Raw genomic sequence first — 20,414 nt, 5'->3', positions numbered from 1 at the left:
ACTCATTTTCATCAGCGCCATATACACAACAAGACGCACAAATACAAGCAAAGGTTAGAAAATGAACCATCAATGCTTCACTCCATAACAGTGCAAAGTTTTAAGTAGGCATAAATAGTCTCAGACGAATGAGCAAGTGAATGAGCCATATTAAAGAAAGGTTGCACAGCGTGAACTTGAGTATATGCGGGAGGACATCGTCGTCAGTTCGATAAGCACAACGAAAACAGAAAAAAAATAAAGAAATCGCTCCGTTTTCAGGTCTCACTCGCTACGGTATGAAAGAAGAACGGAGAAGATGTCTGAAAATAGAAAAGAAGTTGGATTTAACTTCAGAACAATGCAACGTTATATTGGAAATTATGTGCCACGAACAGACCAGACCTCATCGACGGTGTCAGTGTTGAGACAGGGATTAGTGATCATCATGTCGTCATTACGACTATGTATCCGAAAGTTAAAAAGTCGGTCAAGAAGGCTAGGAGAGTATTTTTACTAGAAAGAGCAGATAAGCAGTTGTTAGCATCCCACTTAGTAAACGAATCGACTTCATTTACTTCCGATACGGTGGACGTGGAAGAATTACGGGCAAATTTTAAACACATTGTAAATCACGCATTGGAGAAGTATATGCCGAGAAAGTGGGTTACGGACGGGAAAGACCCACCGTGGTTTAACAGGGCAATTCGGAGAATGCTCAGGAAGCAAAGACAGTTACACTCGCGGTACAGGAAAGATCGGGAGAATGAGGACAGGCAAAAGTTAGTAGAGATTCGAGCTGCTGTAAAAAGAGCGATGCGCGAAGCATTCAACCACTACCACCGTCATACCTTAGCAAAAGATCTTGCTCAAAACCCATGAAATTCTGGTCTTACGAAAAATCGGCAAGCGGGTCGAAGGCTTCCATCCAGTCACTCACCGATCAGTCTGGCCTGGCAACGGAAGACAGCAAAACGAAAGCTGAAAGTTTAAATTTCGAATTCGGATTTACAGAGAGTACTCTATTGCATTGGCTCCTTATTTAGCTTGCATTTATCGCGAATCTCTTGTCCAACGTAAAGTGCCGAGCGACTAGAAAAAAGCGCAGGTGACGCCAGTATATAAGAAGGGTAGAAGGACGGATCCTCAAAATTACAGACCAATATCCTTAACATCGGTTTGTTGCAGGATTATCGAACATATTCTCAGTACGAATATAATGAATTTCTTTGAGACAGAGACGTTGCTATCCACGCATCAACACGGCTTTAGAAACCATCGCTCCTGCGAAACGCAACTCGCCATTTTTTCATATGATATCTTGCGAACTATGGATGAAGGGTATCAGACGGATGCCCTATTCCTTGACTTCCGGAAAGCGTTTGACTCGGTTTCCCACTGCAGACTCCTAACTAAGGTATAAGCATATGAGATTGGTTCCCAAAAATGTGAGTGGCTCGAAGATTTCTTAAGTAATAGAACCCAGTACGTTGTCCTCGATGATGAGTGTTCATCGGATGTGAGGGTATCATCTGGAGTGCCCCAGGGAAGTGTGGTAGATCCGCTGTTGTTTTCTATCTACATAAATGATCTTTTGGATAGGGTGGATAGCAATGTGCTCCTGTTTGCTGATGATACTGTGGTGTACGGGAAGGTGTCGTCGTTGAGTGACTGTAGGAGGATACAAGATGACTTGGACAGGATTTGTGATTGGTGTAAAGAGTGGCAGCTAACTCTAAATATAGATAAATGTAAATTAATGCAGATGAATAGGGAAAAGAATCCTGTAATTTTTGACTACTCTATTAGTAGTGTAGCGCTTGACACAGTCACGTCCATTAAATATTTGGGCGTAACATTGCAGAGCGATATGAAGTGGGACAAGCATGTAATGGCAGTTATGGGCAAGGCGGATGGTCGTCTTCGGTTCATTGGTACAATTTTGGGAAGACGTGGTTCATCTGTAAAGGAGACCGCTTATAAAACACTAATACCACCTATTCTTGAGTAATGCTCGAGCGTTTGGGATTCCTATCAGGTCGGATTGAGGGAGGACATAAAAGCAATTCAGAGGCCGGCTGCTAGATTTGTTACTGGTAGGTTTGACCATCACGCGAGTGTTACGGAAATGCTTCAGGAACTCGGGTGGGAGTCTCTGGAGGAAAGGAGGCGTTCTTTTCGTGAATCGCTACTGAGGAAATTTAGAAAATAGGCATTTGAGGCTGACTGCAGTATAGTTTTACTGCCGCCAACTTATATTTCGCGGAAAGACTACAAAGATAAGGTAAGAGAGATTAAGGCTCGTATAGAGGCATATAGGCAGTCACTTTTCCCTCGTTTTGTTTGGGAGTGGAACAGGGAGAGAAGATGCTTGCTGTGGTACAAGGTACCCTCCGCCACGCACCGTATGGTGGATTGCGGAGTATGTATGTAGATGTAGATGCTATAGATGAAGTGATAAATTGATCTTGACTTGACACTGTGCAGGGGTTAAATTACACTGCCCGGAAACAGAAAAAAAAGAAAAGAAAATCTAAATCACCCCGAAGACAGGCTATGATGTCTATCTTCGTACATGGCAATATGTAAAGGTTTTGAGTTGCAATTCTCTGTGACAAGTACAATGATCACCAGAGTGTATTGATGTTCTTTGTATTTGGTGTTGTTACCACACTCGGTAGGGTGATTACTGTGGAGAACTCGGGAGATGCTGCCTACTTGTGTGAAACAGCTTTATAAACACCTGACAGGCTTTGAAAGGGCCTAACTGGGGGGTTTTCATTTCACCGGCTTGTTGAATCGTGCAGTATCCAGATTTGTTGGTGATTCAGATTTGACAACGGCCCGATTTTTTACAGCATGGGAATGTGAGGGGCATGTGTAGTTGGTGATGTTCAGGCCAACGATGTATGACCGTCACAAGGGATGATCACTATTGTGCCCCAAGCGTATCGTAAGCTGTACACATATGCCCCTCGTATCCAGGAAGATGTGATGGACTCCCTGCATCACACTGTCATCCCACACCACGGGTCGGAGTCTATCAGCAGCTGGACTAAGGAAATATCGTAGGCTTCCGTTAACATCAAACCACAAACGGCTGCCTTTGGAGTGGTGTCGTGATGAGGAACAATGGAATGTTGATGAATAGCGTTGCATTGTGTTCAGCGATAAATCGCGGTTCTGGAGAACCCGACTCACTGTCGTCGAGTATGACGACGACCTGGGGTGAAGTCCTACTCTTACAGTGTTTTCGAGAGGTGTTACTGCTGGCGTCCTTGTTCGGGGAGCCACTGAGGATGACGTCAGGTCGCAGGTGGTAGCCACTGTCGGAACTCTGATGGCACAATGTGCGTCACGGACATCTTGACTCGTGTGCCGTTTGTCGTGCGACAGTACTCTGGTGTCATTTTTCAACAGGACAGTGCTCCTCCTTATATGGCTCGTGTCTCTATGAAATGTCAGCCTGATATTGAGGTACACCTGTGGCCAACAAGATCCCGATATCTGTCTCTGAAAGATCCAGCCCAGACGTCAAGTTCCTCTGAGTACCAGTATCGAGAATCAGGTATAACAGGCGTGGGCCAGTTTGTCTCAAGAGGTTCCAATGGGTTTATGAGCTCCAGTCAACAGAATCTCGGCCAGGGAGGATGCAAGGTTATACTGATAAGTTGAATTGTACAGCCAAGTGGGAATGCAATACACGCGTCAGGCTGTCTGAGGTTGGAAGGAGAGAATACACAAACTATTATTTATTAAACATCTATCGGAACAACACCTCCCGTGGTATTGAGTAGTATGGAGTAGAATAATTTACAATCATAAAATTATACCAGATTGATTAATACAATAATAGAAACCGAGCGAGGTGGCGCAGTGGTTAGACACTGGACTCGCATTCGGAAGGACGACGGTTCAATCCCACGTTCGGCCATCCTCATTTAGGTTTTCCGTGATTTCCCTAAATCGTTCCAGGCAAATGCCGGGATGGTCGATTCCTCGATGTGTAGTCTCCTTCCCAAAAACAACCAACCAACCAATAATAGAAACTGAAGCAGTACAAGAGAAGAGCTCTACATTCTTTCTCGGGAGGTATTTTAAGATTTGCAAAGCATAGCAATAGTATACTCCGCAAATAAGCACCATACAGGAAAATTACTATACCGCCGGATAGTGGAGATGACCAAGGCACGCAAGAAAAATAACCAAACAAAATTAATATTAAATATTGCGCCCTGAATGGTGCATATAACCAGTGAATCTTCATGAAATTGAAATCTTATATCTGCTAGTGTATGGCCAGTTCAAAAACCAGTAGAGCGTACAAGGAGTAAGATTAACTACCATTCAGTCGGCCGAGCCACATTTCCATAAACACATGTTCGTAAATAATTCTAGTAATTAGTCAACTGACAAATTAGCCGGTTAACAGTTCAACAATATACACGAGTTAGACACAAAAAAGAATGAAAAAGGGAGCTGAGGTTAGTGTGCAGTGATTGAGACAAATACATCATCGTGCTGTACAAGACTGTGTTGGCGAGGTGCACTGGGCTCGGTAACATCAAGTCGTGCAGGACCACCTGCACACGGCTGGCCGTTCGGTCGAGCAAAGACTTTACTGCACTTTCGGAGGCTGCGCATGCTCTATCAACAAGGCAGATTTCACCGAAGTCCCATCACAAGAAACAAATGGTAGCCTAATTAACAGAGAAGCACAGATTTTAGTACAGGAATTGGGTCAGGCTACTATAGATCGGACACCACCGAAAGACAGTCAAAATTACAGCAAAAAATATATATATAAAAAAAATTTAAAAAAGTAAATGATGTTTCGGTCAGTTAACGTAGTCAACGCAATGAAACTTGTAAGGAGCCAAAATTTAAATACATTTCCAATACAGTAGAGTTACGGAACAGGAAGTTCGAATGCCAACCAGAAATTGTACCAGACTCGCGCCACGTGGGCGAGTGGTAACTGCCACGTGGAGCGCATCCCTAAACTCGAAGTTAATGTGTTCGGTTTGCTAACGAACTCCTGACTAGCAGCATAGCCTTTTAAATAACATTGCAGACACGTATAAAATGGTAGAAACAAACGCCAAATAAAGTTCCTCACGAAGAGGGACTTAATAATTAAGAGGCTCCATCCTTACAATCAAAAAACGCAGTCAAACTTGGTATTATAAACACCCAATAAGACAACAAACGAAATTGTGCGCTCCAGCCGGCCGTTGGGGCCGATCGGTTCTAGGCGCTTCAGTCCGGAACCGCGCTTCTACTACGGTCGCAGGTTCGAATCCTGCCTCGGGCATGGATGTGTGTGATGTCCTTCGTTTAGTTAGGTTTAAGTAGTTCTAAGTCTAGGGTGCCTCAGATATTAAGTCCCATAGTGCTTAGAGCCGTTTGAACCATTTGTGCGCTCCAGTAACGTGGAGAGCATGACACATTAAATGAACCCACTTAATACATACAAGTGCGTCGCCACAAAACCGATGCCTTACAACAGCCAGCTAGGACGTTGAGACCAATCTTGGCAAGTAAGACTCCGACTGGTGCATTAAATAAACAAATTCAGTAGTTTTATAAGAGTATACAGACAACTTTCTGCTCCGAGATAGCGGGTTCTATAGCCACAAGTCTGGTACGGAACTGGACGTGAACCTCGAACAAACAACCAGAAAACTACCGAACTAAAAAGTCACAGTACTGGTACAAGAAATGGTAATTATAGCTTTGTTTACTGCCGATGCTCAGCTCGCTCGCATCCGATAAACCAAATCGGAAGCTCACCAGACATATGCAACAACGATCCAGGCAAGAAAGCGTGGAGCCGACACGCAACCAGCACAGATGCGGTCTGCCATTCCTCTTCCTGCTTCAGCTGAAACGCACAACAAGCACCTTACTTCGCTACGCACTTGCAAAGGTTTGCAGCCGGCCATAGCTGAGGCTTGAGTAGCTCTTCCTTGAGTCGCCGCTACCCTCAGAGCGACACCTGTTAAATTCCGAACTTGTACCAGACATAAACTGTCGGCACGCTACCCACCTCGTCGGCGGGTTACAACTCGGCCGCCTCACCCCAACCGAACTGTTTTTGCTTTCCCAGTCTCACTGTCACTGCCCTCGCACCTCCGATCTCTGTGCGCACCACGCCCTACTATGGCAAGGAATTTTTTACTAGCGGCCGAGGTGCGACCTGTCGATCGCTCAACGGTTCACCAAATTCTGGAATAAAATCACATACCCTCTTAATCCATAAAGTTCCTCTTTGTTTCCCCCTTCCATCTGGGTGGGTCACTGTTTTTGTTAGCCAGTGTAAGTTACGGGTATGCACTCAATAACGTGATCTACAGTCGAAGATATTTCGGAAAGAGATGAACATCCCAACATTTTCAAGGTACAAATGAAATGAGAGGTCGTTCTACGTTGCCACTTGAACACTCGACGGGCGGAATAACAACAATCGTGAAACCAGATGGCGTATTCAGAAAGACGGTACGTATACCCCAACTATGTCCCATGTCCTCACCCTTCGTCTTCATCCACTCTTACGCTCCAAAAACTAATATAAAGTGCACGGCAGTGGGTACTTAACATTTTACCACATATTAGGGATTCTTCTGGTGCCAGTCGCGAATCGAACAGGTGGAAGAAGGGCGACTTAAATACATTTATGCTTTCTGTAATTTGTCTTCGTCTTCCCAACGAGCGCGGTACAAAGTAAGCTGTAGTCAGTTTCTAGGTTCTTCGATAAGTGCTACCTACTGAAACATTGTAATCAGGATTTCGCGGGATAGTTGGCGTTCTTCTTCAAGCGCCTTCCGTTTTAAGCATTTCAGTTATTTCGTGCTGCTCTTTCGTGGGCTTATATTTCAAATTCTGACAAACAGTTACACCTAGCTATTCGAGTTATGTAAATGATTTCAATTGTTACTCATTGTAATTATAGTGATAAGATTCTAAATTTTTGCTTTTTGTGAAGTTCGATATTTTACGTTACTAAACAATTAAAGCAAGTTGCCTATTTTCGCACCACTTTATAATGACATCATGATCTGACTGTATTAACGTTTGATGTGGTACTGTTTTTTTGGAAGGAGGAGGAGGAGGAGATTTAGTGTTTATCGTCCCGTCGACAACGAAGTCATTAGAGACGGAGCGCAAGCTCGGGTGAGGGAAGGATGGGGAAGGAAATCGGCCGTTCCCTTTCAAAAGATCCATCCCGGCATTTGCCTGAAGCGATTTAGGGAAATCACGGAAAACCTAAATCAGGATGGCCGGAGACGGGATTGAACCGTCGTCCTCCTGAATGCGAGTCCAGTGTGCTAACCACTGCGCCACCTCGCTCGGTGTGTGTTTTTTTTTTTGGTAAAGTATGTACCTGATTGGTTTCATCCATGGCTACAGGATGTCATGCAATTAAAGATGTTTAGTTTCAACAATTTCAGTACTTTCTCAACATTGCTAACACTAACATCTACACACATAAAAAGTTTTGCGTCGCCTCGGTTCCGAGAGTTCGCGAACCTGTATAGAAAATTGAAATACAGATCAACATAAACATCATTTCCGCCCTTTTTACTGCACATGAAAACCACATATGTTGTCCAACCACACAGCGAGACCTCCCTAGGTGGTGGTCCAGATTCCTGTACACACCGATACCTCTAATAGCCAGTAGCAAGTCCTCTTGCATCTATGCATGCCTGTATTCGTCGAGGCATACTATCAACAAGTTCAGGCACTGTTGGTCCAGATTGTCCACTCCTCAACGGCAACTCGGCGTAGATCCCTCAGAGTGCTTGGTCGATCACGTCGTTCATAAACAGCTCTTTTCAATAGAAAAATGTTTAAATGTGTGTGAAATTTCTAAGGGACTTAACTGCTAAGGTCATCAGTCCCTAAGGACAAACACACACACCCATGCCCGAGGGAGGACTCGAACCTCCGCCGGGACCAGCCAGACAGTCCATGATTGCAGCGCCTGAGACCGCTCGGCTAATCCCGCGCGGCTTTTTCAATACATCCCAGGCATGTTTGACAGGGTTCATGTCTGGAGAACATGCTGGCCACTCTAGTAGAGCGATGTCGTTATCCTGAAGAAAGTAATTCACAAGATGAGCACGATGTGGGCGCGAATTGTCGTCCACGAAGACGAATGTCTCGCCAATGTGCTGCCGATATGGTTGCACTATCGGTCGTCGGATGGCATTCACATAACGCATAGCCATTACGGCGTCTTCCATGACCACCAAGCAGCGTACGTCGGCCCCACATAATGCCACCACAAAACATCAGGGAACTTCTACCTTCTGCACTCGCTGGACAGTTCGTCTAAGGCGTTCGGCCTGACCGGGTTACCTCCAAACACGACTCCGACGATTGTCTGGTTGAAGGCATATGCGACGCTCATCGGTGAAGAGTACCTGATGCCAACTCTGAGTGGTCCATTTAGCATGCTGTTGGGTGACCCTTCTGTACCGCGCTATGATGGTGTCGTGGTTGTAAAGATGGACCTCACCATGACGTCGGCAGCGAAGTTGCGCATCATGCAGCCAATTATGCACAGTTTGAGTCGTGACATGACGTCCTGTGGCTGCACGAAAAGAATTATTCAACATGGTGGCGTTGCTGTCAGGGTTCCTCCGAGTCATAATCGATAGGTAGCGATCATCCACTGCAGTAGTAGCCCTTGGGCGGCCAGAGCGAGCATAGCTATTACGGCGTCTTCCATGACCACCAGCGGCGTACGTCGGCACCACACAATGCCACCACAAAACATCAGGGAACCTCTACCTTGCTGCAATCGCTGGACAGTTACTGTCACTCCGTATCTCCTTCATGTCGAACAACTCGTTCACACCGAGACGCCTGGACACTTCCCTTGTTGAGAACTCGTCCTGGCACAAAGTAACAATGCGGACGCGATCGAACCGCGGTATTGACCGTGTAGGCATGATTGAACTACAGACGAGTCGTGTACTTCCTTCCTGGCGGAATGACTGGTACTGTTCGGCTCTCGGATGCTGTCCGTCTAATAGGCGCTGCTCATGCATGGTTGTTTACATGTTTGGACTGGTTTAGTGACATACCTGAACAGTCAAACGAACTTTGTCGGTGATACAATATCCACAATCAACGTCTATCTTCAGGAGTTCTGGGATCCGGGGTGCTCCAAAACATTTTTGATTTGTGTATATCACTCAGCAGTGGTGCGGGGAATAGCCCAGCGAATTGATTCTGAATTTTAATTTGAAAGAGGGCATCCAACGTCAAAATTTAGCATTTACTTTTTTGCTCTTTTCCATGTCCAGTAGCGCAGATGGAAGTCCCCAGAAATTTATAAAGGAACTTACAAAATTTTTAAGTTACTTTTGTTTTATGTACCTGATTCGTTGAGTTCGAGGATTTGTCGCACTCCAACAATGAAATTTAACAAGACGTGTAAAAATTTATAGTACCTGAAGGGAATGCTGTATATCCACTCACTTAGATACGCAAAATGTGAGGATATTTCGGTATAAAATGCATTGAACATCAGTTCATGTAATAGGTATCGCTAAGGATGACAGTTTTTCAATCAATGATCTGAAACTGCATCATAACATGATTATACTAAGCTACAAAATAGAAACATATTTATAATTCGTATATCAACAGTATTAGCTCCATACAGAAATTAAATTTCTGAGGTTGAACAGAATTTAAGAATGCGACTTGCACCGTTAAATATTTTGAAATAAAAGTTGTTTGTCTGAGGGCAAGCTGCCAGTCATGTCATTGCTCATTTGCAAATAAATATTAAATGTATGAATCTGAATAACCAATGTTAGGGTCAATATAGATCCAGTAATCTAAATAATGTGCCCCTACTATAATATCTGAAGTTCAATAATGATAGTTTACTCTCTTTTGTCACACAGTGAATGCAGATTGTTGATTAATCTTACCGGTGAAGTTAAGCAGATTTAAATAGCCTACGATACAACTAAAATAACCAATAACACAGCATGTGTTCACAACTAAAAACTGTTGAAAGTTCAGTCCACCATAGTAACTAAATCCCAAGCATCTACATCAGTCAGTAGTAGTATTTTTTTAAAGCAATGATTCAAGCTTAAAATTAGGCCCATCATCATCAGAATTTTGCTAAAACGTAAATAAAACGACATATTACACTTGATTGCATGTTAAGTTGTTTGCCCAAATATTAAAGCTGGATCTATAGATATTTTAATTCGTGTGATCAGTTTCAGTCTTTGCCCTAAACAATCATTGCACTTGCTAATCACCTTTATTTTTAATAGCAAATGACCTGCTTTTTCCCCTGCTGCAATCAGAATTCAAGCTGTGGGTAAACCACACAAAATGTATAATAATAGATTCAGATTGACAATTAATCATACAATTCGTTTAACCTAAAAGTTGTATGCGAAGAATGTTTATGAATGACAGCACAAATTTTCATGGAGATCTGTGTAAATATTTCGGTATATTAAGACTTTAATTATGTGTCCAATTAAATTGCCTCACACTGGGTAATTGCACGTGGAATCAAACATACACATAGAAAAATCGACGTGTATCAGTGGGCGATATAAACTGTTGAGATGATCTTTTTTGTGGATTTAAAATTACAGTTATATTGATTATTTACCTAAAATCTGTTACAGGAACATACTTGGCGCCCTACCTATACGTCAACCTACTTTTATTACCTCAGTTGCGTTCACAAGATTGACTGTGTGGTAGTGGCTGCCACCATGTCAACTGAGCAGTATTACCCTAACAATGTGCATCATGTACTCATGATGTGTGGGGCAGTCTGTTAAACTTTTACATTATCTACAATGATGTATAGGGCCATATATTGTAATCTTCCTATAACAAGGAGCAATTAGTTACAATTTTTCTGTAACGTTGTCACACATAGTGCAATTTGCTACAATCTGTTGTATTGTGATACGTAATGCAGACAATTTAGATGTGAAAATCTTTAATTTAAGGATCATTTTGCGTTACAAACTATGGTAAGGTATCGAACTCTGTTCCTTTTCAGAAGTACTTTACCCGTAACCTTTATCAATAGTGATATTATGTGACCCATGTGCATTGTTTTTAATTTTATGGGACAATGGAAATACGAAAGGAGGGCCAAAATTAACGCCACATATGTTTTGTAGATAGATCTTACTTCTTTACAAAAATAATTTGGTTTTGGTGGAATGTCGAATTTTCGTTCATGAACTGAATTCTACAGTTATACCTGCATATTACGATGAGCAACCTATGTGTGTTTTGATAAACAAAATCTTTAGTTATTTCATAAATAATTCTACGTTGGTGTAAAGATCGTATTTTCGAGGTATCAGATTTTGCTTTCTCCGTGTGGAACTTCATCCACCATTTTATTTGTCCATGTCTTGTGTCTACATCTCGTATTTTGACTAGACTTGGGTGTTATTTAGTAGCTGATTATGGAGAGGAAAGGGAATACAGTTTCTAAATTCTTGGAGAGTATTCGAACCACAGTTCTGAAGAGCTATATGTGAAAGGTTGTCTCGAAAGTTCGTTTTGTACATAACTTCAAGTGGGCCTGGATGAAATGTAATAAAAAGCAATATTAGCCTGTCAGTATCATCGATTATAATTTGCTGCTGTGGAACATGATGTATTGTCGACACTGAACCCCTGAAATTATTGTGATTAATGAGGTCAAGCATTACTGAAAAACTTGTAAAGATGTCAGGTGTTCACAGTCAGATCTCCGGTAAAACAACTGACATAGTCTCAAGTAAGTATAAAATCAAAATACCAACCCATTTTAAATGTTTTGATACATATTACACAGAAGTTAGCCATGAAGTGAACTTTCTTCTCTGTGTGTAACCCTGTCCATCATCTTCTTCACCACATTTTGTGTTTATTGCTTGTATTCAGGGGACCACGATTAGATTTTGGTATTATTTATTACTTCACTATGGAAACAGAAGAAAATACAGTCTACAAACTTCGCAGCGAACCTTAGCCGCATAGCTTTAATCGGAAAATTTCACATCCCTTCTAAGAAGATACATAACCATATTTAGGCGTAAAATCATGTGTTAGTTACCTCTCTACCATGTTACTTTTAGCCACATGTGTTTTGTCGTGTTATAGGACCTAACGATTTCCAAATAGATTAAAATTATTCATGAGGTAGTACAATATTTGAAGTAAACAGTTTTTAGTGTGATATAAAACACACGCACAGAGATAGAGAGATAGATAGAGAGAGAGAGAAGAAATTTAGTGATGAGACAGAATTTCAGGTGCTTGGGCATTTTTGATTAATAATACGGATCACTAAATACTTTTTGCTCAACAAATATATATTTTTTGATGGTGTATGTGCACTTGTGAGATGACAGAGAATATTTGATACAAATTTTTTTCCGTATTTTTGATGTATGATGCAGCTCGTTTAGATTGAGATATTACTATACTTTTCATAATTTTTTAAAGTATTAAACAGAAAGAAAGAGGGAGAGGCGGAGCGATGTGAGATTCATTGACGAGACAATACATTATTAACATAAAATATTATATTTAGTGTTATATCAAAGACAGCCGGCCGGTGTGGCCGTGCGGTCTAGGCGCTTCAGTCTGGAACCGCGTGACCTCTCCGGTCGCAGGTTCGAATCCTGCCTCGGGCATGGATGTGCGTGATGTCCTTAGGTTAGTTAGGTTTAAGTAGTTCTAAGTTCTAGGGGACTAATGACCACAGATGTTAAGTCCCATAGTGCTCAGAGCCATTTGAACCATTATATCAAAGACAGAGACGGAGAAACTTACAGGTGATGCAGAATTTTATGTGCTAACCTGGTATTATGTTTGTAATACTGAATGTTATTCCAGAATGTAATTTTTGTAGCTGTTATTGATGTCGCAGTCCACTGATGAGGCATAATTTGTGATCCTTCCGTATTCTTGGTGATTATTGCAGATATGGAAGTACAGTTACACTTAATACGTAATTTTTGTTGCTGTGTTTGAGCATGCATGAGACAATAGGTACATTTATTAATCTGCTTATTTCTTCCAAAGGATCACATTACAGTGATTTAGGAATTGTCATGGTAATACAAGAAAAGTCAACACCTCCAAAATGTACACACAATATTCTTGAGTATATGGATAGGACGGGTGGTCAGCCATAGACTTGATGAAGGAACCATCCTGATATTTGCCTGATGACGTGCAGGAAAATCACGGAAACACAAATCAGGACGGCTGGACAGAGGTATCCCTTCATCCTGTCTCATTCGGTTGGTCCCTATTATACGGTGTTCTCCGATTTGCGTCCGAACATCTTCTGATAACCAAATACACAAGAACATAATTTTGCTCCTCATGAGTGCTCCATGTTTCCTTGTCCTTACTATCTTGCACTTTATATCCTGAAACACGACTTTCTTGCAAAACCTGTGACCTCTGATCATGCATTAAAATGCGACAGGGAAACAAATCATAATGCAATATATGGTGCAATCAAAAGTGCACTGAGTCGCACATTTCAAGGTGCCCTGTAGAGTACCGAAGTAGATGTAGTTTAACCCCGTTATGATAGTTCTAACAGGGGAACCTCCCCATCGCACCCCCCTCAGATTTAGTTATAATTTGGCACACTGGACAGGCCTTGAAAAACAGAACACAGATCAATCGAGAAAACAGGAAGAAGTTCTGTGGAACTATGAAAAAAATAAGAAAATATACAAACTGAGTAGTCCATGTAAAAGATAGGGAACATCAAGGATAGTGTCGACTCAGGAACGCCTTGGTCCCGTGGTTAGCGTGAACAGCTGCGGAACGGGAGGTCCCTGGTTCAAGTCTTTCCTCGGGTGACAACTTTATTTTCGCAAAGTTATGATCTGTCCGTTCGTTCATTGACGTCTCTGATCATTGTAATAAGTTCAGTGTCTGTGTTTTGCGAACGCACTGCAAAACCGTGCGATTAGTAGACGAAAGGACGTGCCTCTCCAATGGGAACCGAAAACATTTGATCGCAAGGTCATAGGCAACCGATTCCTCCACAGGAAAACACGTCTGATTTATTCTATACGACACTGGTGACGGCATGTGCGTCACATGACAGGAATATGTTGTCGACCCACCTAACTTGCACACTTGGCGAATGGGTAAAAAGATTCGTCTACCTTGCCTGATTTAGGTTTTCTTGTGGATGTGATAATCACTCCCAAAAAAGTGATGAAAACATTAGAGTGTGTCACATAAACTGCAACAAATGAATGCACCAGTCTCACAGTCGCACAGTTTTCCCTGTGCTCCGTCAAAACTTATGTTTTTAACGTTTTCAAATTTTTCCGTGTGTAGACCGTCAAATCCTGCGTATGTCCAAGCAAATCTGAACATGTCCTGGAATTTTGGAGAGCGAAGTTGATTATGTGTGAGTGCCTGAACTCTGATAATTGTCTGAAAATAAAAATTTAAACTTTTCACTCGAGGGAAGACTTGAACCAAGGACTTCTCATTCCGCAGCTGCTCACGCTAACCACGGGACCATGGCGCTCTGAAGCTCACATCATCCTTGATGTGGCCTATGTTGCGCATGGACTACTCAGTTTGTATATTTTGCTCATTCTTTCATAGTTTCACACAACTTCTCCCTGTTTTCTCGACTGATCTGTGATCAGTTTTTCAAGGCCTATCCACTGTGCCAACTTATAACTAAATCTGAGGGGTGTGTGATGGGGAGATCCCTTGTAAGGACGTCTGTGTGCGAGCTGTTATTTGACAATTTATGTACACGATATAAACGGGATAAATATACCAGAGGATTCAGATTACTCGTAGTTTCTATCCTAAAAGATAGTTCTTTTGTGCCGTACAAGTGTTTCTACACAGATGAGTTAAATTATTTGACATAAACAAGTTAACAGTTTAACGTAGTTGATATTCTGAAAAATGTTTATTTTAGCGTTAAATCTCAGAAAACCTGGGTCACCGTGGTGTAGGGGTAGCGTCTTTTATTCATAATCAAAACGTCTTCGGTCCCGGGTTCGATCCCCACCACTGCCTAAATTTTGATAAATAATTAGCATTGGTGGCCGAAGACTTCCGGCATAAGAAGTCAGCATCATACTGCCAACGGCCTTGTCAAGGAGGGTGCAGGAGCGGATAGAGGTTCAGCGCACTCTCTTGTCCTAGGGGTGGGAAATTGCCCCTAAAGACGGAAGAATCAGCTATGATCAACGACATGAGGATGCAGAAGGCAATGGAAACCACTAAATTAAAGACACGTAACGTGTATCCACAGGACATGTGGCCTGTAATTGAAGAAGTGTCATGATGATCTCTCCATTGGCAAAAGATTCCCGAATAATCTCCCATTCGGATCTCAGGGAGTGGATTGCCAAGGGGGAGGTTACCATGAGAAAAAGATTGAATAATCTACGAAAGGATAACGTTCTACGAGTCGGGGCATGGAATGTCAGAAGCTTGAACGTGGTAGGGAAACTAGAAAATCTGAAAAGGGAAATGCAAAGGCTCAATCTAGATATAGTAGGGGTCAGTGAAGTGAAGTGGAAGGAAGACAAGGATTTCTGGTCAGATGAGTATCGGGTAATATCAACAGCAGCAGAAAATGGTATGAAAGGTGTAGGATTCGTTATGAATAGGAAGGTAGGGCAGAGGGTGTGTTACTGTGAACAGTTCAGTGACCAGGTTGTTCTAATCAGAATCGACAGCAGACCAACACCAACAACGATAGTTCAGGTATACATGCCGACGTCGCAAGCTGAAGATGAACAGATAGAGAAAGTGAATGAGGATATTGAAAGGGTAATGCAGTATGTAAAGGGGAAGAAAATCTAATAGTCATGGGTGACTGGAATGCAGTTGTAGGGGAAGGAGTAGAAGAAAAGATTACAGGAGAATATGGGCTTGGGACAAGGAATGAAAGAGGAGAAAGACTAATTGAGTTCTGTAACAAGTTTCAGCTAGTAATAGCGAATACCCTGTTAAAGAATCACAAGAGGAGGAGGTATACTTGGAAAAGGCCGGGAGATACGGGAAGATTTCAATTAGATTACATCATGGTCAGACAGAGATTCCGAAATCAGATACTGGATTGTAAGGCGTACCCAGGAGCAGATACAGGCTCAGATCACAATATAGTAGTGATGAAGAGTAGGCTGAAGTTCAAGACATTAGTCAGGAAAAGTCAACACGCAAAGAAGTGGGATACGGAAGTACTAAGGAATGACGAGATACGTTTGAAGTTCTCTAACGCTGTAGATACAGCAATAAGGAATAGCGCAGTAGGCAGTACAGTTGAAGAGGAATGGACATCTCTAAAAAGGGCCATCACAGAAGTTGGGAAGGAAAACATAGGTACAAAGAAGGTAGCTGCGAAGAAACCATGGGTAACAGAAGAAATACTTCAGTTGATTGATGAAAGGAGGAAGTACAAACATGTTCCGGGAAAATCAGGAATACAGAAATACAAGTCGCTGAGGAATTAAATAAATAGGAGGTGCAGGGAAGCTAAGACGAAATGGCTGCAGGAAAAATGTGTAGACATCGAAAAAGATATGATTGTCGGAAGGACAGAGCATACAGGAAAATCAAAACAACCTTTGGTGACATTGAAAGCAACGGTGGTAACATTAAGAGTGCGACGGGAATTCCGCTGTTAAATGCAGAGGAGAGAGCAGATAGGTGTAAAGAATACATTGAAAGCCTCTATGAGGGTGAAGATTTGTCTGATGTGATAGAAGAAGAAACAAGAGTCGATTTAGAAGAGATAGGGGATCCAGTATTAGAATCGGAATTTAAAAGAGCTTTGGAGGACATATGGCCAAATAAGGCAGAAGGGTTAGACAACATTCCATCAGAATTTCTACAATCATTGGGGGAAGTGGCAACAAAACGACTATTCACGTTGGTGTGTAGAATATATGAGTCTGGCGACATACCATCTGAATTTCGGAAAAGCATCATCCACACAATTCCGAAGACGGCAAGGGCTGACAAGTGCGTGAATTATCGCACAATGAGCTTAACAGCTCATGCATAGAAGCTGCTTACAAGAATAATACACAGAAGAATGGAAAAGAAAATTGAGAATGCGCTAGGTGACGATCAGTTTGGCTTTCGGAAAAGTAAAGGGACGAGAGAGGCAATTCTGACGTTATGGCTAATAATGGAAGCAAGGCTAAAGAAAAATCAAGACACTTTCATATGATTTGTCGACCTGGAAAAAGCGTTCGACAATATAAAATGGTGCAAGCTGTTCGACATTCTGAAAAAAGTAGGGTTAAGCTATAGGGAGAGACGGGTCATATACAATATGTACAACAACCAAGAGGGAATAATAAGAGTGGACGATCAAGAACGAAGTGCTCGTATTAAGAAGGGTGTAAGACAAGGCTGCAGCCTTTCGCCCCTACTCTTCAATCTGTACATCGAGGAAGCAATGATGGAAATAAAAGAAAGGTTCCGGAGTGGAATTAAAATACAAGGTGAAAGGAAATTAATGATACTATTCGCTGATGACATTGCTATCATGAGTGAAAGTGAAGAAGAATTAAATGATCTGCTGAACGGAATGATCAGTCTAATGAGTACACAGTATGGTTTGAGAGTAAATCGGAGAAAAACGAAGGTAATGAGTAGTTGAAATGAGAACAGCGAGAAACTTAATATCACGATTGATGGTCACGAAGTCAATGAAGTTAAGGAATTCTGCTACCTAGGCAGTAAAATAACCAATGACGGACGGAGCAAGGAGGACATCAAAAGCAGACTCGCTATGGCAAAAAAGGCATATCTGGCCAAGAGAAGTCTACTAATATCAAATACCGGCTTTAATTTGAGGAAGAAATTTCTGAGGATGTACGTCTGGAGTACAGCATTGTATGGTAGTGAAACATGGGCTGTGGGAAAACCGGAACAGAAGAGAATCGAAGCATTTGAGATGTGGTGCTATAGACGAATGTTGAAAATTAGGTGGACTGATAAGGTAAGGAATGAGGAGGTTCTACACAGAATCGGAGAGGAAAGGAATATGTGGAAAACACTGATAAGGAGAAGGGACAGGATGATAGGACATCTGCTAAGACATGAGGGAATGACTTCCATGGTACTAGAGGGTGCTGTAGAGGGCAAAAACTGTAGAGGAAGACAGAGATTGGAATATGTCAAGCAAATAATTGAGGACGTAGGTTGCAATTGCTACTCTGAGATGAAGAGGTTAGCACATGAAAGGAATTCGTGGCGGGCCGCATCAAACCAGTCAGTAGACTGATGACAAAAAAAAAAAAAAAAAAAAAAAATCTCAGAATTGTTTACGTTCAAAATACGGAGAAGGAATCGAAACGCAATGGAATACAAGAAAAAACTAGAAGAGGATGTCAGCAAGCTTCGATGAGGATGTATCTAAGGGGTTTGACTTACGTGCTTTTTGATTTTACGTTTACATTCACATGAAATGTGTTGTGAAGTTTAGCGACGATTGTCAAGAAAGTAAGTGAATTAAGCTGTGATTTTGTGTCAAGTGGTCACTAAATTTCGAATTACACAGAAAGATAAACAAACCATCATAAGTGGTTAAACTACATTTGCTTTTGTATTCTACAGGTCACCTTGAAATGTGCGACTCAGTACACTCTTCAGTGCATCATATACAACATTATGATTTATCTCTTTCCATTCAAGGAGGAAGCGTTCTAAGGACGTCTGCGTGCGAGCTGTTATTTGACAATTTATGTACGCAATATCAACGTGATAAATATGTCCGAGGATTCAGATATTCGAAGTTTCTATCCTAAAAGATAGTTCTTTCGTGCCGTACAAACACCATCAAAACCGGCTGACCTTTCATTTTTGAGAGACGGTAAAATTTTTCTAATTTCAGAAAGAAGAAGTTGGTGATACATTTGATTGAATTCTATGAGAGTTGCTGTGATTTTTCTCTTTAACTGTTCGTCCCTATATTTCTACTATATTTAAGAAATGATTATTAAATGTGTTTGGTATCTGTAGATCATTCGTAGCCCTTCCCTTCTGTTCAATAGTGATGTTGTCCTGTTCTGTGGATGATTTTCGTGTCTCTCGTTTCGCTACGTACCATACAGCCTTGAGCCTGTTGTCGTAATTAGTAATGTGCATGTTCATTTATTTGAAATAAGTTTTCTTTGTAATTCTGAGTAGTTTTTGTTATCTCTACTTCTTCTTGCTAAGAGGCACGTTTTCATTTCCTTTCACATGGTATTTTCATTTCTCTAGTGATTCATGGTCTGGCCGTACAATGGCCTTTCTGAGTAACTTCCTTTTTGTTTAACTTTGCCGGCTGGTGTCGCCGTGCGGTTCTAAGCGCTTCAGTCTGCAACCGCGTGACTGCTACGGTCGCAGGTTCGAATCGTGCCTCGGGCATGGATGTGTGTGATGTTCTTAGGTTTTTTAGGTTTAAGTAGTTCTAAGTTCTAGGGGACTGATGACCACAGATGTTAAGTCCCATAGTGCTCAGAGCCATTTGAACCGTTTTTAACTATTGCGGACAGGTATTTTCAAATAATGATATGAATGATGCTTCAGGGACTCACACCTAGTGAGTACGTGGCTGGCGACCACGGCGTCCCGAGCTGAGTCCTGGCATTGCTTCCACTTACTTATGCCAGGCTCCTCACTTTTATCTTTCCTATTTGGCCACCCTTGGTCAACTCTTGTTCTTTTCCGACCCTGGCGCTATTAGGTTTCGAGGGCTAGGGGTCTTCCATTTCCAACCTATACTTCTACTGAGCCAAATATCTCCCGGGATAAGGAGATTACCTTCTATCGAGTGCCAACGTCCTTCTAGGAGGGCGGATGAGCGGCTAGAAGGAAGGGCACTCTCTTGCCCTTGGGGTAGGAAACTGCTCCTAAAGGCGGAGGAGCCACAAGGTGGCCAACGGCATAGAATGGAGAAGGCAACGGGAAACCACTCCATTAAAGACCCGGGCGGATATCCCAAGTATCAACAAAAAAAAAAAAAAAAATGGTTCAAATGGCTCTGAGCACTTGGGTTCAAATGGTTCAAATGGCTCTGAGCACTATGGGACTCAACTGCTGAGGTCATTAGTCCCCTAGAACTTAGAACTAGTTAAACCTAACTAACCTAAGGACATCACAAACATCCATGCCCGAGGCAGGATTCGAACCTGCGACCGTAGCGGTCTTGCGGTTCCAGACTGCAGCGCCTGTAACCGCACGGCCACTTCGGCCGGCCAAGTATCAACAGCTTATGATGGAAAGCTCTTTGGTTAAATTCCCCGGAGGTAAAATAGTCCCCCATTCGGATCTCCGGGCGGGGACAACTAAAGAGATACCAAAATCCAAAAGCATTAATGTAAGAAGGATAGCAACATGAAACGTCAACTCATTCTTAAATGCGG

The sequence above is a fragment of the Schistocerca nitens genome, chromosome 2, assembly GCF_023898315.1.
Source record: "Schistocerca nitens isolate TAMUIC-IGC-003100 chromosome 2, iqSchNite1.1, whole genome shotgun sequence".
NCBI lineage: Eukaryota > Metazoa > Arthropoda > Insecta > Orthoptera > Acrididae > Schistocerca > Schistocerca nitens.
The sequence above is the reverse complement of the archived record's forward strand: the minus strand, read 5'-3'. Positions refer to the sequence as shown.